This window comes from Pinus tabuliformis, chromosome 9 (genome assembly GCF_031772625.1).
Source record: "Pinus tabuliformis cultivar Carrire ecotype Pingquan chromosome 9, CPIR1, whole genome shotgun sequence".
Taxonomy (NCBI): domain Eukaryota; kingdom Viridiplantae; phylum Streptophyta; class Pinopsida; order Pinales; family Pinaceae; genus Pinus; species Pinus tabuliformis.
The window spans coordinates 1,956,454,897-1,956,481,240 of record NC_142307.1 but is presented as its reverse complement, the minus strand read 5'-3'; the positions used below and the strand labels follow the sequence as shown (position 1 = coordinate 1,956,481,240).

General features: G+C 39.8%; 1 protein-coding gene across 3 annotated transcripts in view; it reads left to right on the top strand.

The window, feature by feature from the left end:
- LOC149156812 (transducin family protein / WD-40 repeat family protein) overlaps positions 1–26,344 on the top strand; it is a 440,547-nt gene that overhangs the window by 322,734 nt on the left and 91,469 nt on the right. The gene's annotated exons all lie outside the window — the stretch shown is intronic.

Sequence of the window (26,344 nt, the reverse complement as noted above, 5' to 3'; positions counted from 1 at the left end):
GATTTCGATTTGCAGTGATTAAGGCCATGTAACCTCCGTTTGACCAACTTGTACATCTTCAGTGGGGAAACAACTATTGAAGAGATGCTTTAGAGCATGCAAAATTGCGAGAGAGGTGAACTTGACAACTAAGTATCTTGAGGGACTGAGCTATGAGCCTGTTCTCTTAAGCAGGCGGGATGAATTAATTATAATCCTGCAGTAGACTATTCAAAGGACACAAGTTACATGCAAGTAATTGGAGACTCTCATCAAAGGCACATTTAAGCTAAAGACAGTGAAGTAGCTCAACCAAAACAGGAAGCGAAAAAAAAAAAAAAAAACATAACTAAGCAAGTTTATAGGTCAGTAGCAAGAGTAAAATTGTAGTTGGTAGTTATACTATTAATTAATGCTATAAATACTATTGAGGAATACTATTATACTATAACAATCTTAAGAAGTAAATTCTTGAAGTTGTATACTGTTGTGTTGGAATCACTATTATGAATTTATGTCTTTGTGATGAGCCGAAGTAAAGGGAATTGTGATATTAGTGTAATATTTGTTTATATTCTTAAAATCATAAGGGAAAAAATTCCCTAGGGACATTATAGTGGTATTAGAGTTGGCTATCTTGCCAGCTTGTAGGGTTTGTTTGGAAATGGAGGTATTGGAATCAATTTTTGAGGAGTACGTAGAGCCTTTTCGGAAGTGTGAAGTGTTGATTAAGGGTAGTATCAGATGTGCTCTAGCCATGAAAATTGGTGGAGAGGCTAAAGCACTTGAGATCTCCAAGACCCAGAAATTGTTTGGACAGATTGTACCCAGTTTGGGAGATATTAAAATAATTAATATTTTTAATGGAGTTCCTAAGTCCAAACTTTGGAAAAATAAAATATTAATGGGTATTAATATAAAGTTGGGTTAGAAGGTTCGAAAAGTCATGGATCAAGCCAAATCTAATCTTAGCCATTGATTAGAGATTTAATCTCGACTGTTGAAGGACCAATAGGAAAAGTATAAGAAGAGGCTTGAGGGTCAATTGGAGAAAACACTGAGGGAGACCAGTCAGTTCGATTTCTGGAGTGGGGTTAGCTGAGAAATTCGAACTAGTGTTGTAGAGAGCAGTTGGAAGCAGCAAGTATAGAATAGAGAGTTGGGAACAACACTAGAGACCAGCGCAGAGGTTGGAGAGGCAGACGCAGAGGCAACAGATTGCTCAGTCACTGGAGGGCCTGTGTGGGTGACGCAGAGAGGCCCAATGTTGACACATAGAGGCAGGAGCTGACGCAAAGGATCTGGGAGCTACGCAGAGGTCAGCTAGCCTGATGTTGAGACTAGGAGAAGTGCTGGAGAATTTTCTCTCTGTTGGGTAAGCCAGTTTGGCACCCAGTTGTACTGAAGAATTGTTGAATAATAAAATCCTCCCTTGCTGCACCGATTTTCCTAGATTGGGTTTTTCCGGGGACTATTGTCCAAAATATTTGTGTTGATGTGTTGATTCTTGTCCATGTGTTTGTTTCTGTATTATGGTGTGATATCTGCAACAGAATTTATTTTAATGTTTACTGACGGATTTTCATAAATAACTTATTGGAAAATAAGTAGGTAAAATAAATCAGTTGTTGCAGTGATATAATTTTCACATGGTATCAGAGCAAGTAATCAGAGACAGGAAGGGAATATCAATTTTGGGTCGAGACCATGATGTAGAGGCATCTATGTCAGGAGACTCGCACAAATTTTCAGAAAATTGCACAAGAGATAGTGATTTCGATTTCTCTAAGTTGGCTTCCAGGCTGAAAGAAGAAGTGGCTTGTGTGACTAGCTCTGTATCATCAGAGGTATGTTATATAGACAATGGAGCCTCTTGGCATATGACGGGAATCTGAGAATGTTTCTCAGATTATCGGGAGGAGAAGATGAACTTTCAGATCACCATCGGGAATAAGACAAAGTGTACTCCTGTAGAGACGGGTACCATAGTTTTTCAAACAGAAATGGGAGAGCGGTTCTGTGCCACCAATGTGCTTCATGTACCAGGATTGGGGATGATCTTACTTTTCGTGTCGCAACTTCAAGGGAAAGGCTATGACGTTTTCTTCATCAAGGAGAAAGTATACGTCAAACATCCGAGCTGGAAAAGAAAGTGCAGATCGGGATCAAAAGTAACGGGTTGTACCGACTACAACTAGAATCACCAATGGGACTAATAGGCAGTCATGGAGACAAGGATTTGAACAAACTATGGCACAAAAGAATAGGACATTTGCACCACGGGGCTCTGAGAATTCTCAGGAGCACTATAATAGGAGTTCCGGATCTTAGTACGGAATGAGATGATGTATGCAGAGGATGTGCTCTAGGAAAGTATTCCAAAGAAACATTTCCTAGAAGTAAAAACAGGGCCAAGAGTGTACTAGGATTGATACATTCTGATATCTGTGGACCCATGTCCACGAAAGCTCTTAGTGGTGCCGAGTACTTCCTTACATTCATTGATGACGACTCAAGGAAACTAGGATTTATTTTCTAAAAACCAAGGACAAGGTTTTCTGTCGATTCAAAGAATTCAAGGCTCTGGTGGAGAATCTGACTGGGAAGAAAATAAAAGTTTTGTGCTCAGATAATGGTGGAGAGTATGTCGATAAGGATTTCATTGATTTTTGGGCTAAGGAGGGCATCAGAAGGGAGTGGACAACTCCTTACAATCCAGAGCAAAATGGAGTAGCAGAAAGAAAGAACAAGACTATTGTAGAAGCAGCTAGGGCCATGATGTATGATCAGGATATGCAAAAATTCCTGTGGGTAGAATCATACAACACAAAATTCTATGTTCAGAATAGAATTCCTCATTAGGCATTGTGCAAGATTACTCCAGAGAAAGTCTTCACAGGGAAGACGGCTAAAGTCAGTCATTTCAGGATATTTGGGAGCTTAGCATATTACCGCATACCCAAGGAAAAGAGGAAGAAGCTGGATCAAACTGCAAAGAAAGGATATCTAGTGGGATATAGTGAGAACTCTAAGGCATACATAATCTATCTTCCTGGGAGAAGGAAGGTAGTAGTTCGACGAGATGTGAAGTTCATGGAGGACAGGGCTTTTAGAAAATCTAGAGAAATGCCTTCTGAGGAGCAGTCAAAAGAGGAATTGTCGGTCAAACCTCTTCAACCAATGGAAGAAAATAATTTTTCCTCGGGTCAGGAAGAATCGCAGGATGAGGTGGAGGTAGCAGAAGCACTTACTGGCAGAGGAAGAACGAGTAGGGAACCTCGTCAGATTCTGCGAGATGCAGAGGACTTCATCGATGCGCGAAGGAACAATAAGAGAGAGTGAAAACAATTAGATAGATATCAGGCATTAGTAGCTCAGGATGGGGAGCCTGTGAGTTTTCAGGAGGCAACTCAACATCAGGTTTGGCTGGATGCGATGGTAGAGGAGTACAATTCCATAATGGTAAACGATATTTGGGAGGTAGTGCCAAGGCCTCAAGACAAATCTGTGGTAGGTTCAAGATGGATCTACAAGATCAAATATGCTGTAGACGACAGTGTTGAGAAATACAGAGCTAGGTTTGTGGCTAAAGGGTATGCTCAGAAGGAAGGAATTGACTACGAAGAGACCTTCACCCCAGTAGCCAGGTATTCATCTATTAGAATTGTGATATCTCTTGCAGCACAGATGGGGTGGGAGATTCATCAGATGGATGTCAAAACATCATTTCTGAACGAGGTGGTAGAAGAAGAGGTATACATTGAACAACTAGAGGGCTTTGAGACACATGAGAATAAGTCTCATGTATGCAGATTGAAGAAAGCCTTGTATGGGCTGAAACGGGCACCTAGAGCATGGTATGGTCGAATCAATGGCTACTTGTAGAAAATGGGATTTGTCAAGAGTGACGTTGATCCAAATCTCTACTATCTGGTTGTAAAGAATTAGCCGCTAATCTTAGTATTATATGTGGATGATCTCTTCCTGACAGGATCATCCAGGCTCATCGGGGACTGCAAGAAGAATCTAGCCATGAAATTTGACATGAAGGATTTAGGACGAATGCATTATTTCCTGGGGTTGGAAGTTTGGCAGCAAATGGGGGGATCTTCCTTGGGCAAGGGAGATATGTTACAAAAATCTTGAAGAGATTTAGGATGGAGGACTGTAGACCCATGGCTACTCCAATGATCATCAATTGGAAGAAGATTGATGCATCAGAAGACAAGGATGTTGATCCCACCTTATACAGGCAGCTCATAGGGTCCCTGATGTATCTGGTAAATACCAGGCCAGATAGTTGCTACGTTGTCAACACCCTCAGTTAGTTCATGGTGGAGTCGAAGAGGGCGCACTGGGCAACAACCAAACATGTTCTCATGTATTTACAGGGAACAATCGGTTATGGACTCTTGTACAGCAGGAGTAAGGATATCAGATTGAGTGGATTGTCTGATGTAGATTGGGCAGGAAGTTTAGTGGATAGGAAAAGTACCTCTAGGTACTGTTTCAACATTGGATCAGGAATGACCTCCTGGTGCAGTAGGAAACAAAAATCCGTGGCTCTGAGCTCAGCCGAGGTAGAATATATAGTTGCGAGCACATCTTCGTGTGAGGCCATATGGCTTAGAAAATTGCTTGTGAACTTATTCAGAAGAAAGATGGAGGTTACCAGGATCATGTGCGATAATTAGAGTTGCATCAAGCTCTCTGAGAATTTGGTGTTTCATGATCGATCAAAGCATATTGATATCCAGTGTCACTTTGTCAGAGGCTATGTCCAACGAGTAGCTGTACAGTTGAGCTACACTCCTACAGGAGAATAGGTGGCAGACATCCTCATCAAGGCCCTTGGAAGAACAAAGTTTGATTACTTCAGGGAAAATATGGGGATGATAAAAAATCCATTTCAGTAGCAAAAATGGGGGTGATGTTGCAGTGCAGTAGCAGTCAACAGTAACACGTCACAACATGATGAGAAGAGGATGCAATGTTGGGAAGAAGGAATAGCAGCAACACAGATGCAGAGGGAGTTGCAGTGTAGATGCAGTGTTGGGAGAAAGGACCAGCAACAACACGGATGTAGAGGGAGCTGCAGGGATTCCTAGAATCAACACAGGTACCGGTGCCGGATAATCAGAGTGATGCTCAGTAAGGAGTATTATTATAGCATAGTCCTCGCTAAGAGGGAGTTTTGATTTAGGGTAGCACCGGATGTGCTCTAGCCATGAAAATTGGTGGAGAGGCTGAAGCACATGAGATCTCGAAGACCCAGAAATGGTTTGGACAAATAGTACTTAGTTTGGGAGATATTAAAATAATTAATATTTTTAATGGTGTTCCTAAGTCCAAAGTTAGGGAAAACAAAATATTAATGGGTATTAATATAAAACTGGGTTAGAAGGTTCCAAAAGTCATGGATCAAGCCAAATCTAATCTTAGCCGTTGATTAGAGATTTAATCTCGATCGTTGAAGGACCAATAGGAAAAGTATAAGAAGAGGCTTGAGGGTTAGTTGGAGAAAACACTGAGGGAGACCAGTCAGTTCGATTTTTGAAGCGGGGTTAGCTGAGAAATTCCAACTAGTGATCTAGAGAGTAGCAGGAGGCAGCAAGTATGGAAGAGAGAGTCGGGAACAACACCAGAAGACTAGCGCAGAGTTTGGGGAGGTAGACGCAGAGGCAGCAGACTGCGCAGTCACTTGAGGGCCTGCGTGGGTGACACAGAGAGGCAAGAGCTGACGCAGAGTATCTGGGAGCTACACAGAGGTTAGCTAGCCCAATGCTGAGATTGGGAGAAGTGCTGGAGAATTTTCTCTCTGTTGGGTAAGCCAGTTTGGCACTCGGTTGTACTGAAGAATCGCTGAATAATAAAATCCTTCCTTGCTGCACTGGTTTTCTCACATTGGGTATCGGATAGCCAGTAAGGCATCCAAAGATTGTATTAAGAAACTACTGCATAATAATACAAACCCTCAGTTGTTGATCTAATTTTATCGCATTGGGTTTTTCTGGGGACATTTGTCCAAAAACAACAGTGTCACTTGTGTGTGTTATTTCTTCTTGCTCAGTTCTTGTTTCCGCATATTATTTATGTTGTGAAGGATGCAGTTGTATTTATTTTGATGTTTAGAGTGTAATAATTTAAATAACTTGTAAGAGAATTAGCAAGTAGGAGAAATAACATCAGATTGCCGCGGTAGGGATTTGGATCACTAGATTTTCACATGGAGGTGATTTTTTAGAGATGCAAGATTAATGCTAGAATGACTAAGTGCTAATTGGAAATTGTTTCAAGTAAATGATGGTAACAAAATGCCGCAAGATATATATCAATGAACAATGTGATATTCAAGATGGTATCTCAAGCATAAACTGACATATAAAAGGAAATGATGAAGCATGTACTGGGAAGCATGTGAACAATTGCCAAGTAAAAGAATTTAGATCAATGAACAAATCAATGTTTCCAAGGAAATATAAGGTGCTTTCTTATAATGTGTTGTAGCTTAAAGGCAAAAAATGAGCTGTTCCAAAAGATTGCAAATGTTGTAACTCAGGTAACTATGCAAAACTGATTTGCACAGTACAAGAGACTAGTAAATGAAATGGAAAGTTTGTTTGCAAAGTTTGGAGAATGTGAGTGTTGTGTTAATTTTATGAATTAACCATGCATTGAGGTAGATTAGATTAGCATGCAAATGAACTAATTAAGTTAGAAACTAGACTAGAGGAAGTCAAGCCACCCACAAAGTGTTGAGAAATGTAACTAGTATTGGTCATCATAATTGTATTTGAGTCATGATGTAATGTATTTGTCGAAAAGAAAGAAAATAAAATTTATTGTAAAAGAAAAATTATTATTGGCATGGGTTTCATGCTCTATTCATTTTATTTCTAGATCAAAGCATTCATCGATTGCTTCTAGGATTTATTTCATGAGTTTTTAGGGTCTGATTTCCTCTATTTTGTCTAGTTTCATTTGTGCTTGTTTATAGTTCTCTTTCTTGTGTTTTCTTTGGAAGGAAAGTTTGCAGGTATACTCTAAAGATCAAGAGGGAGCTTGCGATAAGAATTATGGCTAGATTGAAAAAGGAGAAAGAAGCTTTGTTGTAGAAAGAACCCTTCAATAAAGAAAGGCTACAAGGTTTGTAAAAGGATTAGCTAAAGGTATGTTTAAAGACCACATGATTTGTAGCTAGTCTTCTTCATATAAGAAGGTGCGATCATTTTGTCTTTAAAGTTTACTTTATCTTACCAACTCTCTCATGTCTAGGGTTTCAAATCAAAAGATTCTTATTGTTAGGGTGATTAATCTCTAGATTAAAGCAACCCTTGTCATACTCTATTTTTTGTTCACTTTGGTAAAACCCTTATCTTTAGGGTTCACTATAAAACCCTAGCCTTTTGTTGTTTAGGGTTTGTTGATGAAACCCTAACTTTTAGGGGTTTGATGAATTAGGGTTTATGACAAAACCTTTGTATTAGTTAATGTAATATCCTAAAAATGAAACCCTAGGTATATATGCGTCCGTATGATTGAAACCCTAACTTGGTCTTGTTGTTGTATTAATGTTTTGATAAGTGTACCTAGGGTTTACATTGAAACCCTAGTAGAGATTGATATAAGACTCTCGAACCCTAGATTTAAAATGCTTTGACTATGATTGAAATCCTAACTTAATTTAGTTGTTGATATCTAAGGTTTAGTTTTGATCTAGGGTTTATGACAAAAACCCTAGCAAAGATTGTTATGAAAATCTAGGGCATGAAAAGTGTAACCCTTGTTGATTGTGAATCTATCTAGGTTTAGGATATCTAAAGATTGATTTCTTATTATTGATAAACCTAGATGTGACAACATGCTAAACCTAGTTTGATAAAGTTGACTTCATCCTCTTGTGAATGTATATTTGTGCTTGGTTGTACTTGTTGAAAATTTGCAGGTACTCAGTCTTCAAAATGTTAAAGATGCTTACCTACCTCATATTTGATGATAACTTAATGATGATGTTGAGCATGATGGAAAGAGGGAGCTGTAAGAATCTTGATGGCATTGAAGCTTACATTACTAATTAATAAATGACCTTGTTGCCATGTGAAGTTAGAAAGAATAACGTTCCAAAAGTTAAAGTTCTTTGATGATATGATGATGCAAAAGAAAGAGTCTGTGTATGGATTTGTAGAGAAGAAACTTAGAGAAAGTATATAGCCCCCTGTTAAGAGGGAGGTCATATTGCGATAGGTATAGTAAAGACCTTGAAGAAAGAGTAAGATCGGAGAAAGGCTAAAGCACTACAAATGGTTATTCCTGATTGATGAAGTTGTGAACAAAAATTGAATGTTTTGGAAAATGTTGAGGCTAAGTTTGGTGTTGTTGGAGAAGTTGAAGAAGAAAGTTCCCGTCAAGATGTGTTCGGATATTGTGATGACCTAAGCAACATCAGATTAATTGAAGACCACAGGGCTTTGTATTAGCATACATGAACATATACATTGGAAGTTTGATACTAGTTGGGGTCGTGAAGCTATAGTACATGCCAATAAATGAACAAGTAGTTGATCTCTTCCCAACAAGAAGTTAGTTTATTTTAGGAGCATGCTCAGATTGGTGGATATCTCTGATTTGGTTGAGAGGGAGAGATGAGTGCCATAAAACTGCAGTATGATGGTACTTGGGAGGACATCTTGGCCTGGTTAGTATTGAGATCTCAGTTGATGTCTTGATCCCCAGTGGGGGCGTATCGTGTGGAGCTTGGGTTTAGTGTTGATGCCTATATCTCTGTAAGGGTTAGTGTCAGGGCATGGCGGACTAGATGGTATCCATATCCTGTTGGATGGATACCAGGGATGTACCCTGATGGTACCTATGGTGGAAATTTCCTAGATGACACCTTAGTCCCCTCATGGAAGGATACCTTAGCAGTTAGGGTATCCCAAGCATTCCGTATGTTGTTGCACTCTTCTTTAGAACATTTCAAATTGAGGTCAACCTTGTATCGATTGAACAATTATGATTACCTCCCAAGTTAAGAGGGAGTGTTGAGAAATGTAACTAGTATCGGTCTTCATAATTGTATTTGTTTCGTGATGTAATGTATTTGTCGAAAAGAAAGAAAATACAATTTACTGTAAAATAAAAATTATTATAAGCATGGGTTTCATGCTCTATTCATTTTATTTCTAGGTCAAGGCACCCATTGAGTGCTTCTAGGGTTTATGTCATGAGTCATTGTCCATGTCATCTTGTCCTAATACGCTTATTGGGCTCATTGTGTGGAAGAAGAAAATTATTTTTATGTAAAAAGTATCATTTTTCACTCCTCCAGCAAGTTGGCTTGTCTCCTGTCAAACCATAGAGAAAGTAGGGAGAGGTGAGAGAAAAGGTCAATAGGTGTCTATTGACTTTCAGACTGTTGACAAAATTTTGATGAGTGCCCTATACATTGAGCCATGGAGTCTTTAGATTCTGCTTGGTATGACCTAGCAAATAACAAACCCTATGTAAATAGTAGAATGGGATGCAACAACAAAACCTTAATTTTTAAGTCCATGTGGTTCGAAAGAGGGAGTTTCCCCCCACCTTTATTGAAGTAGGGGAGGTGTTGCAAGTCAAGATAAATGACGAATGCCTATGTCATACCAAATAAATCGACCCTAGAGTAGATGGGCTTCTCCTTTCTCAATCTTTTTGGATCCCTACAACAAGGCACTTCCTGCACAATGCTTTGGACTTGAAGGAACTTAGGGTTGAGATGAATGGGTAGCAACTCCACATGTCCCTCCCACATTGACATAAGACATTGCTAATGTCCCTCCCACATGGGATCTTTCTTGATCTTGACCAAACTAAAGCCTAATTGGTGGATCTTAAACAATCTAGGAATCAAGTTAGAGAAGCTAGCAAGGACGGGAGTTGGGTTGTCATCCAATATCTCAGTGTTATGGGTAGCCCCATCTTTGGGCTAAATGATGGTTTCATTAGGGTATGGGGGTCTCATCTTTCATCTCCATTGGTTGTTGGAACTACAATGGGTTTCCAATGTCTATCCAATGGTAGCCATCCCCTAGGCTCCAATGGACACCAAAAACCAAGAATGCCCTCACCTTAAGGAGCCATATCATCATCCCTTATTAAATATCCTAAAACTAGTGACAGGTGCTAGAAATAAATGGTAGAAGTAGGGATTTCTCTCTATGTGATATCAACTCTATCAAATGTGATCATATGAGCTCAATAGACAAATGAAAAGAAGAATGCCCTTAACCAAGAATTGTCTAGGCCATGGGAAAAGTTGAAAATCCCTTGGGTTTCGAATCAAGTTTTGCAAGTCAATAAAGAAACAAGGATATTCACCAAAGTAGGTGTCCTTATAGACCATAGGAATATAATAGAGATAAGGAAATCCCAATACCCTTATTCAAACAATAAGAGCCATTGACCATGCGTTGAAACCCTAAGATGTTGGAAATGTGCTAAGGAAGTGGGTAGTTTGCTAGATGAGGCATCTAGATATGTTTAATATCAATTTGGAAGAAAAATAGATGATCAAAAGGTTGAGCACTCCTTCCAAAGGGTATATAGGATATCGACCTTTAAATTTAGCGTAATTTGCCTAGGGTGCTCCAAGATGAGCCAAGGAAATGAGCCCTTAAAGGGAACATGTCTTTATCATGTTTGGCATCATCATTGAAGTATGTTAAACAATAAAAGCATTAGAATGCTCCTTTGGGAGACTAAGAATCAATTACCTAATCCAAGACCCCCTTAAGGGAATCCCAAAAAGGTATGGAGAAACACCATGAAGCCACTAGTAACGCCATGGAAACATGCATCATGTCAGGAGCAAAATATCCCCTTCCAACAACATCATTAACCAAAGGGCATGAGATCGCCCAGAAAGCAATTACCAAGAGCACCACATGATATGCTCAACTATCCTCAAGCAAGGAAAATAAGGTGTGTACCCCTAAAAATATATCTTTTTCGCTCATGCCAATATGAGGGGTAACACCTCTTTATTTATAGGGGTTAGAGTAGAATAAGACTAGCCTTAACTAATGTAGGTCCACCACCCACTAACAATCCAAGGTAACCATGACTTGACCATTAGAGGGTCTATATAAATAGTTATAATACTCGATGGGACTAAATCATTATCACTAAATCATTGAAAGCCAATATTACAATGCAGGGGAATTGTAGCTCAAGTGCTAGAGGTTTAATAAATGGGACAAGAAAATGGTCACAACAAGGTCTAAAGCCAAGTTATGTTACACCTAATCTATGATAAGGTGTTGAATTTTAATGGTGTTAAATTCGATGATGCTTCTTGAATTGGGGATTTTCTATACACCCAATTATTATTAATTAAAAATTATATAGGTGTTTGGTACATAGGATGTCATGGAGAGTCATGCCTATTGACAAAATACATGTTTGATAGCATAAGAAAATTGCAAATGTTATATGGAATACTCTTACTACATCCTTTTCAACAATTATCCCACCTAGCTAGGGATCATAGCCTCGTTCATCTCTAATAGATGACTAATTAAGATATTTCGACAAAATACTATTTCATATTTATTTAATAAGATTTATTTAATCATGTCTATTAAGTGAAATTTATATTTATTGTTTTTCTCAGTTAACATTGGTATGTTCTATGCTTTGCACAATTACTTCAACGTTCTTTTAACAACCCAATGACAATTTCCAATTTAGTTTTCCAATAGCAATCACATTAACCATAAATCACATTGACAGTTATTGTAGCTAGAACATGAACAATAAAATGTAGAAGACAAGCCAAGACAGGAGGACATCAGATTTGGCGAATGCCAAGGAAAAACCCCAAGATGGGGAAATCCCTTTGATCAATTCTTCTTATTATTAATATCGAATGTTCAATAGAGAGAGAGAGAGAGAGAGAGTCCAATAAAGTCAAAATTGACTTGCCAAATGATGATCAAAGCAACCTTGTCAAATCTGAAATTTTCTTGCAGCAGTCAACAACCATAACCATAAAGTCAATGCTGGGCAAAGAAGCAACAAATCATCCACAATGCAACTTAGTCATACCCAGTCAAACTCAGCCTTCTAAAGTGGTCAAAGTCAGCCTAAAACTATCATAAAAATAACGGTCAAACTTGGTCAATTTATGCACTTGAAGCTTGTGGTCATCCCAGTGAACTTGCCTAGAAAATCTTAGATTGTGTGCGAAGCATTGCAGCCTGTTGAAACAGAAAGATTCCCTCAAAAATCATAGTCAAACCTGGTCAAATATCCCTTGGTCATCACCGTTCAAACTCTACAACAGTCTTGCAATTCGGCCCTATAATTTGTCTTGAAATTCGTCCTTCTTTGCTACCACATGTGTGAGGAAAACAGATGCCCAATAAGCTGTATGAACCACTCAGATGAGGAGAGAGATGAATGTATGAGATGAGATGATGGCAAATGAGGTTTGAGGTCTCTCTTATTTATACAAGACGTTGGGGGTCAAGTGACATGTCCATTGGGCTTCATGAGCCTACATGATGATGTGGCTGACTTTAACAATTTGCACATGTGTGGGCTTGACCTCAAAAACATATTTCCCCTTGTCCAATTTGATAACTTTAGGTCGATTTTAGTCCTCTCGAAAAAAGGAATTCAATGCAATAATCATCTCTATCAAATGAGCTGTCCAAAGTGGAATTTGGCCCTAGTTTCCAGTTTTAACATTCGCTCTCAACTAGGGAGAATTACACCTATTAATCCATCCATCATCATGCCATCCTGTCATCATGTACCATCTTTGCATCTTGTCTCTACTGTGTTGAACACTGATATATATAATGAAGAAGAATTGATTGAGAGTGAGTTACAAGACCTTACCACTCTCCACTGACAAAAGTCAGTCCAGGGGTAGAACCCCAATTAGACATGATCTGAGATCAAGTTATTGAACACAATGCATCTTAGACATAGGGAATACAACAGTACATGATGCGTCCATCTGTAGTGCTATGGTCCCTATCCTCTTTTCCTAACTCGTTGGCCAAATGAGAGGTACTTCCCATGAGTCCTGGACTACATGGATAAGGTGTATGTTGGGGCATTTGCAAGAGAAGGTGAATCACTCATCCTACTCATATGCGATAAGGGAAGGTGAAATTCTCATCCTATGCATATATCATCAATCATAGGGGAAGGTTAACCATTCACCCTACACACATGTGTCATCAATCGTAGAGGAAGAACCACTCACCCTACACACATGTCACCATGATGGGGTATCACAGTGGAAGGTGAACCACTCACCCTATGGTCGCTCATAGCTCCAATAAGTACCCCAAGCCCCTAGGAGCTCACAGAGCTCAATGTACAACTTGAGCTGGATCCTCATGGGAGGGTCCTTCCACAACTCCAAGTCTCTCTCAGAAGGCTAAGAATTTAACCTTCCTCAAGGGCTTCGTGAGGATGTCTACAACCTATTCATTAGACGTAATGTGTTGGAGCCTTATTGCTCCGAGTTGTACCATATCTCAGATAAATTGGTACCTGATATCAATGTGCTTGGAGTGGTCATGGAACACAGGATTCTTTGAAAGACAAATCCCACTCTGGTTGTCGCAATAGATCATGGTGGTATCCAACACGTGTTCAAATAGCTCACTGAAGAGCTTCCTCAACCAAATAGCTTCATAACAAGCCATACTAGCTGCAATGTATTCGGCCTTGGCGGTGCTTAAAGCAACCAATTTCTACTTCTTGCTTATCCAAGAAATTGAAGCAAACCCTAATGAGAAGCAACATCCAAACATGCTCTTTCGATGCACTACACTGCCAGCCCAGTGAAGATCGGTATATCTATGTAGCCTCAAATTCCCGACAGTGTATCTTAGCCCATAGTTGATTTTGCCACAGAGATATCTCAAGAGATTCTTCACAACAATCCATTGTATGTGATGAGGATCAACCATAAACTGACTCAATGCATTCACAGTGAAGCATATGTCTGGATAGGAGTTTACCAAGAACATCAGGCCCCCCACAAGTTGTCGATACTCGAAAGGGTTTGCCAATTCGGGCCCATCAACACTTCCACATAGCTTCTTGAAGTTGAGTTCCATCAGAGTAGACACAAACTTGCAATCCACCATCCCACATCTTTTTAGCAACTTCACAATGTATTTTCCTTGAAAAGGAAAAGTCTCGCCTGGCTTTTGCCAAACCTCCAGACCTAGGAAGTAGTGCATTAGTCATAGGTCCTTCATCACGAACTCGGAAGTCAACTCCTTGTTGCATTGATAAATGAGAGGGTCTGCACCTATTAGAAACAATTCATCAACATAAAGGACCAAAATGAGAGGCATGTCCTTTTCAACCTTGAAGTATAGGTTTGGATCAACATAGCTCCTCGTAAATCCTAGCTTCATAAGATAACTGTCAATCCTTTCATACATAGCCCTAGGGGCTTGCTTCAACCTATAGAGGGATTTCTTTAACCTGAATACATGTGTCCTTCGATCTTGTACTTCGAACCCCTAAGGTTGTTCCAAATAGACTTCCTCCTTAAGCAAGCCATGCAAGAAAGCAGTCTTGATGTCCATTTGATGTAGGCTCCATCCTTGATTGGCAGTGAGAGCAATAATAGATCTGATAGTGGTATATCGGGCAACCAGTGCAAATATCTCATCATAGTCCACTGCTTCCTTTTGAGAGAAGCCTCGAGCAATGAACCCGACCTTATATTTTTCAGAACTTCCATCAACTCCATGTTTAATTTTGTAAATCCATTTTGAGGTGACCACAGGCTTGTCCTTGGGTCTAGGCACAATGTCCCAAACATCATTTTTCACGATCGATTCATATTCCTCATTCATCACATCCTTCCATACTTGATGTTTTACAGCTTCTTCGAACATGCATGGTTTAGCTTGAATGATAGTACTCATAGCAGCCAAGTAGCCTTGATACCTCTTCGACTTCTTACTTTCGCGAAATGTCCCTCTTGGGGCAATGTCTTTCAGCATCTTCGAGAGTATCTTTGAGCCAAATAGGTCGTTTTCTTGAGGTAGAGGGATCACTCGGAGGTGGATCAATAGGATCGATTAGACCATCAACATCGGGCATAGGTTCATCTATCAGAGGTTCATCCTGTTTTTCTGCAACATCATTATTGTCCTTCCTTGGAATAGGGAGATCTCTTGCCTTCCCAAGGGTAGTGTCTTCATCAAAGGTGACATCACGACTTACTTCCACATCTCTTTGATCAAGCACATGGATTCTATATACCTTTGAATTTTCACTGTAACCAACGATTATACCTTTCTTCCCAAGTGCTTCCAACTTGTTTCTTTTCTCTTTAGGCACATGAAAGTACACGGGACAACCAAAAGTTCTAAAATGAGAAACATCAGGTTTCTTACTAGTAAAAACCTCCTTGGGTGTTTTGAAATCCAATGCTTGATGTGGGCTCCTATTTTGAACATATACAACAATGTTGGCAACTTCCCCCCATAAGAACTTCGGTAGACCTTGATTATGGAGCATGGCACAGGTGGCTTCCATGATTGTTCGATTCTTCCTTTCAACATATCCATTTTACTCGGGAGTGTATGGAATAGTTGTTTTCCTCTTGATGCCAACCTCTCTGCAAAAGTCAATCAGTTCATTTGATTCATATTTGGTTCCATTGTTAGTCCTCAATATCTTGATCTTCTTCCTTGTTTGATTTTCCACCAATGCTTTGAAAGAATAGAACCTTTTGAACACTTCATCTTTCCTCTTCAAGAAATAGATCCATGTTTTGCGAGAGTAGTCATCCAAAAAGATTACATAATATGAGTACCCTCCCAACAATGTTACGGGCAACATACTAGACAGGTCAGAATTGACCAATTGAAGAATATCGGTTTTCTTGCTTTCGCTTGAAGGGAATGTTCCCTTTGTATGTTTCCCAGCTCCACAACCCTGACAAACTCCTTCATGGTTCATATTAAAATCAGGCATACCTGTGACCATGTTCCTTATCATAGGTAAGATTTTGTACTGCAAGTGGGAAATCTCTGGTGCCATAGTTCAGATTGAAGAGAAGTATCGCTTGCCAACGCTCCCAAAGGACTTCCACCAACTTGATAGAGACCATCAACCCTAAATCCAAGCATAAATGCATCTTTATGGTTTCTTTGTCAAATATGTACCTTTCCATCATTGAATGCTATCTTGCAGCCTTTATCTTCCATCGCAGAAATAGACACCAGGTATTTCTTCAAATCGGGCACATACAATACTTCTTGTAGATTAATTGTTTGACCTTGATTCGAGTGAAGTGTGAAAGTCCCTTTCATGAGGTAGGTGGCATTATCTCCAACTATGATATTCAAATTAGTCTTCTTTAAAACCAAATCTGAGTGGGCTTCCTTGTACCCAGTGAAGTGCCTTGAGGCTCCACTATCAATCAACTAATGATCCAAAGTATCCAGAGGAGAGGCAGTAGATAGAGCGGAAATAAGATAGAATTCATCTTGTTTTTCTAGAACATTACTTTCATCATACTTGACATTTCTTTTCCTTTTGGGAGGTCGACAATTTCCATTTCGAGTAGCAGGAGCGCTTTGTGTTAGTTTTTGTAGCAACGGATGTGTTCTAGCCTTGAAATTTTGTGGAGAGGCTAGAATACATGAGATCTGCAAACCCCAAAATCATTTCTGGAAATTCTGCCTAGAAACGACTTAATTAGATTATTAACTAGCTTTTATATATTTCCTAAGTCTAAACTTAGTGAATATAGTTAATTAATCAATGATAATTAAGTCAAGGCGTGAATAGTCTAGAAACTCACACGGATCCACTTCAAGGTGATTCTAGCCATCGATTAAGATTTAGTCTTGGCCATTGGAGTTCCAATAAAGGATTATAAGAAGAAGCCGATGGGGACTTGGAGAACACGCTTCAGCTGTTAGATTTCTTGGCAGATCGATTTCCAATGTAGCAGGCATTAAGTTGTCATAGAGAGAGCCAGAGAAATTGAAGCAGCGAGAGAGGGGCAAGGACAGTGAAGCTAGAGGAATAATGATCTTTTGCAGAGTGGGGCAAGGATAGTATCCGAAGGGAGACCTTTCTTGGTTAGAGAATACTTAGCAGAGAAGAGAGAGAGAGAGAGATTTAGTAGAGGCATTGTAGAGCCAGAGAGGCTGACGCTGGGCCATGCAGAGGCAACACAGAAACCTTGAGGGAGTCTGAAATTTGCTGGAGAGTTCGATTTCTGTAGCTGGAAGCTAGGGTGTGAGATCGGGAGAGCAGAAGTCAGAATCTTAAAGGCAAATCGAACAACTGGGAAGAGTGACATAGTTCCTAGATAGTGTGACGCTGAGCTGATGTAGACACTGCACAAAGGCAGCTCATAGGCAGCCAGGGGCTGTTCATTCCAAGCGCTGGATTAGCCAGGATTTCCAGTGATAGTGTGAGGTAATCTCACAAATCTCTTTGTGAGTGATATTCTCTGTAATTGGATTGTCGAGAAGACATCCAAAGATTGTTTTGAGAAATTACTACTACATAATAATAAAACCCTCAGCTGCTGCATCGACTTTCCCGCATAGGGTTTTTCCTGGGACATTTGTCCAAAAATAACTGTGTAGATGTGTTGTATCTCTTTCCTGTTCAGTTTCTTGTTTCCGCTTATTATTTAAATGGTGAAGTCCGCAGTGTATTAGTTTTGGTGTTTACTGTGGGAAACAATAAATAATTTTGTTTAGAAGTTAACAAATAGAAGAAACGTAATTAGTTGCTGCAATAGAAATTTAGGTATCCAAATTTTCACATATAACACTTGCAATGGTATCTTCGAAAGTGAACGAAAAGATCATAAAATATTTTGAATAATCTGGGCTAACCAAGACAGGAGCTTTGGCAATGGCATCCTTAATATCCTGAAATCCCCTTTTACCCTTTTCATTCTAAATAATTTTTGTAGCTTTCTTTAAAAGGCATTGTATAGGTTTAGCAATCTCAACATAGTTGGGAATGAATCTCTTGAGAAAATTTGCTTTACCAAGGAAAGACTGAAGGAACTTAAGATTATGTGGTAATGGAGTTTGTTGAATAGCCTCAACTTGCTCAGGATCAATCTTGATGCCATCTTTGGAAATGATATGTCCCAATAATTTCCCTTTGGTTATCTGAAAAAAGGCTTGGCTGGGTTTATTGATTTGCCAAATTCGCGACATTTGTCAAAAAGCTGTCTTAGATGGTTGATATGAGCTTTACCATTCTTTGAGAAAACGGTGAGGTCATCCTGATAGATTTCAATGATTTTGCCAATTAATTCCTTGAAGGCATAATCCATGGCCCTCTGAAATGTAGTCCCTGCATTTGTTAACCCGAAAGGCATTTTGAGATATTCAAAACTACCCCAAGGTGTGGTGAAAGTGGTCTTATGGCGATCTTCATCTTTAACCCAAACTTGGTTATAACCAGAAAAACCATCTAATAAAGACATCATACCTGACCAAGTTATCGTTTGCAGCATATTCTCCATGTTGGGTAGTGGGTAATTATCTTTTTTATAGGTCATGTTAAGATTTCTAAAATTCACACTTAATGTGATAGTACCATTCTTGTTTCTAACAATAACTAGGTTTGAGCACCAAGAAGAATGTCGAGTTTGTCCGATGATACCAGCAACAAGCATTTTCTGCAATTCTTTCTAAACCAATGGAGCTAACTTCGGATTTATTTTCCTAAGCTTTTGCTTGAATGGTTTGGCCTCTTCATCTTTCAAAGGAATAGTACGCTGAATAACATCCTTTTGATATCTTTTGAGCTCGTCATAGGAAAAGGCTAAAACATCATGATATTCGATGAGTAATTCGACTAAACTTTCCTTTTCCTCTTCAGAAGTTCCTTTACCAATTTTAACAATCTTTGGGTTCCCAGGAAAATTGATATTTACCTCAATGAAATCCCCGGGATCTAACTTCTTTTCATCATTATTTTTGGTTGCATCGTTTCTGTCAAAGTGTTGTTCAATGGCCACCATGTTTTCCACTGTGGGATTTACCACATCCTTTCCTCTAAGTTTACATCTTTCTTCCCTAGAGCAAGATTGGAAACTTTCGAATTCGTATAAGTGATTCAGGAAACAGAGAATTTGTTTTTCATCATCAAAAACTTGCCAATGTTCCACCTTATCAGGAATAGATGCTCTCAGAATAACTTCCATTTTGGCTTTATCTTTTATTAAATTGTTAGAGATTTGAAAATTGGAAGCGGCTACGACGAGCTCATCGACTTTACTGTTTTCTTCTCTAGGAACAATGTGTAAGCCAAATGCATCGAATAATTCTATGGTATCACATAGAATGTTTCTGTACTTCCTGTGTCTATCACTCTTGCATGAGAATATACCCTTAACTTGTTTGATAACAAGATCTGAGTCACCTTTTACAGTTAGCAATTTTATTCCGAGGTCCTAAGCTATTTCCAAACCTAGCAGTAAAGCTTCATATTCAACTACATTGTTGGTAGCTTCAAACTATAAGCGGAAATCAAATTTGAATACATGTCCAAGGGGGGGAAGTGAAATGATCCTGACCTCTTTACTTGGTTTTGAAAAATCACCATCAAAACTCATGTGCAACATCAAATCTTTAGAATCTATATCATCCTTAGGCAAATATATAGGATAAAAAGGGACAACATAATTCCCAATGTTGGACTGCATCACAAAAGGTTCTTCTAAAGGGTCCTTGGGATGCGATATTTCATTCAAAACTTCTTCAACCTTGCTATGATCTATTGATTTTTGGCAGCATCAAATGTGCTTTAGCTATGAAAATTGGTGGAGAGGCTAAGGCACATGAGATCTCTAAGACCCAGAAATCGTTTTGAGAAATTCCATCGGGATGAGGAGTTATTAAAATAATTAATAGTTTTAATGGGTTCCTAAGTCTAAACTTAGGAAAATAAAAATATTAATGGGTATTAATAAAGATAAGGGTGAGAAGCTTCTAAGAGACGAGGATCAAGTCTGTTTTAATCTTAGCCGTTGATTAGGGACTTAATCTTGGTTGTTGATCGTCAACGGGAAAAGTGTAAGAGAAGACTTTAGGATCATTTGGAAATACACCAACGGATACTCAGTATCTTAAGGAAAATTGATTCTCAAGTAGAGGAGATCGATTTCAAAGGGAGAGTTGTAGGGTGGAGAAAGAGGAGGGCATTAATAGCAGGCAGTGACTTGAGGAGGAGGTGATGCAGGGACAGTGGAAGACAACGCAGAGAGAGACGCAATCCAGAGGAGAGACACAAAGCTTACGTAGGTTGGCGCAGAGCAACTTAGAGCCACGATGGGCCACGCAGAGTGATGCAGGGGTGATGCAAAAGTGGGAGCAGGGTCTCCAAAGTGTCAGAAGGTCTCAAAGGGAAAGTGTCAGGTGTTTTCTTTCAGTTTCTCTGTAAAATCATTCCTTGTAAAAGATATTGCTGTTGAAGATTAATAAAGCCCTCATCTGTTGCACCAGTTTTTCCACATTGGGTTTTTCAGGGACAATTGCCCAAAAATAATTGTGTTGATGTGATTGGTTTTTGTGCATGTATTTTTGTGTGGGTAATTGTGTGATAACTGCACTAGAATTTATTTTAATATTTGCTGACAGGATTTCGTAAATAACTTATTGTGAATAATAAGTAGGTGAAATAAATCAGTTGTTGCAGTAGTAGAATTTCGGTTTAGAAATTTTCACATGGTATTAGAGCAGAGATCCAACAACAGGAGAGGAAAATCGATTATGTACAAGAGCATGTTGCAGAGGCATGCACTCAAGGGGACTCACGCAAATTTCCAGAAGGATGCATAAGGGACATAAATTACGATTATTCTATGTTAGCTTCTAGATTGGAAGAAGAAGTCGCTTGCTTAGCAAGCTTTGCCTCCTCAGAGGTTTGGAATATAGACTGCGGAGAATCCAAGAATGTTTTTTAGATTATCAGGAAGAAAGAATGAATTTTCAAATCACCATGGGGAATAAGGCAAAGTGTACTCCAGTAGGAAGAGGTACTATAGTTTTTCAAACCGATGCAGAAGAGCGGCTTCGTGCAACCAATGTGCTACACGTGCCAGGATTGGGGATGAACTTACTTTCCGTGTCTCAACTTCAAAACAAGGGCTATGACGTTTTCTTCATTAAGGAGAAAGTATATGTCAAACACTCGAGTTGGAAAAAGAAGGGCCAGATTGGGATCAGAAATAACAGGTTGTACAGGTTGCATCTAGAATCACCAATGGCACTGATAGGCAGTAATGGAGAAAAATATTTGAATGAACTATGGCACAAGAGGATGGGACACTCACACCATGGGGCTTTGAGGATTCTCAGGAAAACAATGTCAGGTGTTCCAGATCTAAGTATTGAATGAGATGATGTATGCAGAGGGTGCACTCTGGGCAGGTATGCTAGAGCAACGTTTTCCAGAAGTAATGATAGGGCTAAGAGTGTGCTAGGATTGATAAACTCAGACATCTGTGGACTGATGTCCACAAAAGCTCATAGTGGTGCCGAATACTTTGTCACCTTCATTGATGACCATTCCAGAAAGACTTGGATTTACTTTTTGAAAACCAAGGATGAGGGTTTTGGTCGATTGAAAGAGTTCAAGGCTCTAGTGGAGAATCTGACAGGAAAGACGATAAAAGTGTTGCGCTCAGACAATGGTGGAGAGTATGTTGACAAGGACTTCACCGATTTTTGCGCTAAGGAAGGCATCATAAGGGAGTGGACCGTTCATTACAGTTCGGAGCAGAATGGAGTAGCAAGAAAGGAAAAACAAGACTATTGTGGAAGCAGCTAAGGCAATGCTGTATGATTAGGATATGCCTAAATTCTTGTGGGCAGAAGCATGCAACATGACAGTTTATGTCCAGATCAAGACTCCTCACAGGGCATTGGGAAAACTCACTCCGGAAAAGGTCTTCACCAGGAAGACACCTGAAGTCAGCGATTTCAGGATATTTGGGAGTTTAACGTATTGCCGTATACCTGAAGAGAAGAGGAAGAAATTAGATCAAACTGCTGAGAAAGGATATCTTGTGGGATATAGCGAGAATATTGAGGCATATAGAGTCTATCTTGGAGTGAGTAGGAAGGTAGTAGTTCGGCGGGATGTAAAGTTCATGGAGGATAGAGCTTTCAGGAAATGCCGTGAAATGCCTTTCGAGGAGCAGTCAAAAGATGAGCTGTTGGTCAAACCACTTCAACCAGTAGAAGCTAGTACCAAAAATTCTCCTGAAGACAAAGCTTCAGAACTGGAGGAATCTCAGGAAGAGGAAGAGATGATAGATATGCCTACCACCAGTGGAAGAACGAGTCGGGAACGACAACAGATTCTACGGGATGCAAAAGACTTCATTGGTGCACCCAGGAATAGTAAAAGGGAGCGAAGACAACCAGACAGATACTAGGCTTTAGTAGCTCAGGTTGGGGAACCTTCTAGTTTTCAGGAGGCCATTCAACATCAAGTATGGGTGGATGTTGTGGTGGGGTAATACAACTTTATAATCGTCAATGATGTTTGGGAAGTGGTACCTAGGCCTTAGAATAGATCAGTGGTAGGATCGAGATGAATCTACCAGGTCAAATATGCTATAGATGACAGTGTGGAGAAATACAAGCCAGGTTTGTGGCTAAGGCGTATGCTTCGAAGGAAGGAATAGACTATGAAGAAACCTTCGCCTCAGTAGCTAGGTGCACTTCTATTAGAATTGTGATATCTCTTGCAGCACAGATGGGGTGGGAGATTCATCAGATGGATGTCAAGACGACATTCTTGAATGGCGTAATAGAAGAGGAAGTATACATTGAACAACCAGAAGGTTTTGAGACATATGAGAAGAAATCTCATGTATATAGATTAAAGAAAGCCTTGTATGTGGTTAAACAGGCACCTAGGGCATGGTACGGTTGAATTGATGGCTACTTGCAGAAGATGGGGTTCGTCAAGAGTGATGCAGACCCTAATCTCTATTATTTGGTCGTAGAGAATGAGCCTTTAATCCTAGTGTTATATGTGGATGATCTCTTCCTGACAGGATCATCTAGGCTCATCAAAGACCGCAAGAAGAACCTAGCCACAAAATTCGACATGAAGGACTTGGGACAGATGCATTATTTCCTGGGGTTGGAAGGTTGGTAATAAAAGGGCGAGATCTTCCTTGGACAAGGGAGATATGCTACAAAAATCTTGAAGAGATTCAAGATGCAAGACTGTAGACCTATGGTTACTCCAGCGATCACCTACTAGAAGAAGATTGATGCATCAAAAGATAAAGACGTTGATCCCACCTTGTACAGGGAGCTTATAGGGTCCCTGATGTATCTGGCCAATACCAGGGCAGACATTTGTTACTTGTTGACACCCTCAGTCAGTTCATGGTGGAACCTAAGAGGGTGCACTGGGCAACAACCAAACATGTTCTCAGTTATATACAAGGAACAATTGAACATGGACTATTGTACACCAAAGGCAATGACATTAGGCTGATTGGGTTCACTGACGCATATTGGGTTAGAAGTTCAGTAGATCGGAAAAGTATAACTGGGTATTGTTTCAACATTGGATCAGGAATGACCTCCTCGTGCAGTACGAAACAAAAATCCGTGGCTCTGAGCTCAGCTGAAGCAGGATATATAGCAGCTACCACAACTTTGTGCGAAGCCATATGGCTTAGGAAATTGCTTGTGAATTTATTCAGGAGAACAATGGAAGCGACTGGGATCATGTGTGATAATCAGAGTTGCATCAAGCTCTCTGAGAATCTAGTATTTCATGATCGACCGGAGCACATTGATAGCAGGTGTCACTTTATCAGACACTGTGTCCAACGAGGAGTAGTATAGTTGAGATACACTCCTACAGGAGAATAGGTGGCAGACATCCTCACCAAGGCTCTAGGAAGAACAAAGTCTGTCTATTTCAAGGAGAAGATGGGGATGGTAAAGAATCCATTTCAGTAGAAGAAATGGATAAGTGTCAGGAGTTGTAGTGCTGCAGTGAGTAGTGGCAGTGCTATGGGAAGCATGATACAACATGTTGAGAGGGAGCTGCAGTACAGATGTAGCAGTGGCAGTGGCAGTGTCATGGGCAATAGTACAGGGAGCAGTAGTGGAGAGGATGTGAGGCAGCAGGCCAAGCATCAACACATGTAATGATGCAGAAGATCAATGATGCTTCTATGGCAAGGCATTACTAGAGCACATTCCTTGCTAAGAGGGAGTGTTGATTTTTGGTAGCATCAGATGTGCTCTAGCCATGAAAATTGGTGGAGAGGCTAAGGCACATGAGATCTCCAAGACCCATAAATCGTTTTCAGAAATTCCACTTGGATGAGGAGTTATTAAAATAATTAATATTTTTAATGGGTTCCTAAGTGTAAACTTAGGAAAATAAAAATATTAATGGGTATTAATAAAGATAAGGGTGAGAAGCTTCTAAGAGACAAGTATCAAATTTGTTTTGATCTTAGCCGTTGATTAGGAACTTAATCTCGGTCGTAGGTTCGTCAACTAGAAAAGTATAAGAGAAGACTTGAGGATCATTTGGAAATGCACCGACAAATACTCAGTATTTCAAGGAAAACCAATTCTCAAGTAGAGGAGGTCGATTTCAGAGGGAGAGTTGTAGGGTGGAGGAAGAGGAGGGCAGACCAGGCAGTGACTGAGGAGGAGGTGATGCAGGGACAATGGGAGACAACGCAGAGAGAGACGTAGTCCAGAGGAGAGACGCGAAGCTTATGTAGGATGATGCAAAGGGACGCAGAGCCACTCAGAGCCACACTGGGCCACACAGAGTGATGCAGGGGTGACATAGAAGTGGGAGCAGGGTCTCCAAACTTCCAAAGTGTCAGAAGGTCTCAAAGGGAAAGTCTTGGGTATTTTCTTTTAGTTTCTCTGTAAAATAATTCCTTGTAAAAGCAATCGCTGCTAAAGTTTAATAAAGCCCTCATCTCCTGCACTGGTTTTCCCACATTGGGTTTTATTGAGGACAATTGTCCAAAAATAATTGTGTTGATGTGATTGGTTTTTGTGCATGTATTTTTTTCTGGGAAATTGTGTGATACCTCAGTAGAATTTATTTTATTATTTGCTAAAAGGATTTCGTAAATAACTTATTGTGAATAATAAGTAGGTGAAATAAATCAGTTGTTGCAGTAGACTTAGGGACTCCATTAAAACTATTAATTATTTTAATATCTCCTTATCTGTTTAGAATCTGCGCAAACCCTTTCTGGGTATTGGAGATCTCATATGCCCCAACCTCTCCTCCAAATTTCGTGGCTAGAGCACATCTGATGCTACCCCAAATCAACACATATTACACAATTATTTTTGGACAAATGTCTCCAGAAAAATGCAATGCAGGAAAACTAGTGCAGCAAGTAAGGGTTTGTATTATTAAGCAGTAGTTTCTTGAATACAATCTCTGGATGCCTTGCTGGCTATCTAGTATAGAGAATATGACTGACAAAAGATTAGTGAGAAATACCTCACACTATCACTGGCGATCTCCACTGATCTAGCCACAGAATGGCTTGTCCATTGCTACCTTTAAGCAGTCACTGCGTAGGCCCAGCGTCACAACTTCTACGAACGACATCATCCCTTCTGCTGATCGATTTGCGTCTAAGACTTCGATTTTGTCGTCCTGGTCCCACACCCTAGCTTTCAGCTTCAGAAATCAACCTCTCTACCAAAAATACAGATCTCCTCAAGGCTCTGTGCTGTCTCTGTGTCAGCCTACGCTCCCCAGCGTAGCCTCTGCGCTGCCTCTCCTGAATCTTTCTCTGCCTCCTCTGCTAAGTATTCCTGGATTAGGAGAAATATCCAACCAGAGCTATCCCTGCCCCTCACTGCAAGAAATCACTTTGAACTTCTCTCTTGCAATTGCTACGCTGCTCTCTTTAGAAATTCGATCTCTCATCTCTCACTCAATTTCTTTTCCAAATGCCCATCAAGCCTCCTCTTATAATCCTCCATTTGAGAACCAACGACCCATATTATATTCTACTCAATGGCTTAGATCATTTTGGCTTGATCCTCATCTTCTTCTAGAAGTTTCACCCACAGTTTGATTAATACCCTTTAATTATTTTAATTTCCTAAATTTAGACTTAGGCACTCATTAAAATAATTAATTATTCTAATAAAACTGATTCCGGGTGGAATTTCCCAAAACGATTTCTAGGTATTGTGGAATACATGTGTCCAAACCTCCCTGCAAATTTTGAGGCTCATAGCATATCTGATGCTACTAGAAATCAACAAGCTCCCCTTATCTCATATTGAACTTCTACATGGTAGGCTTCAATATATTTTTC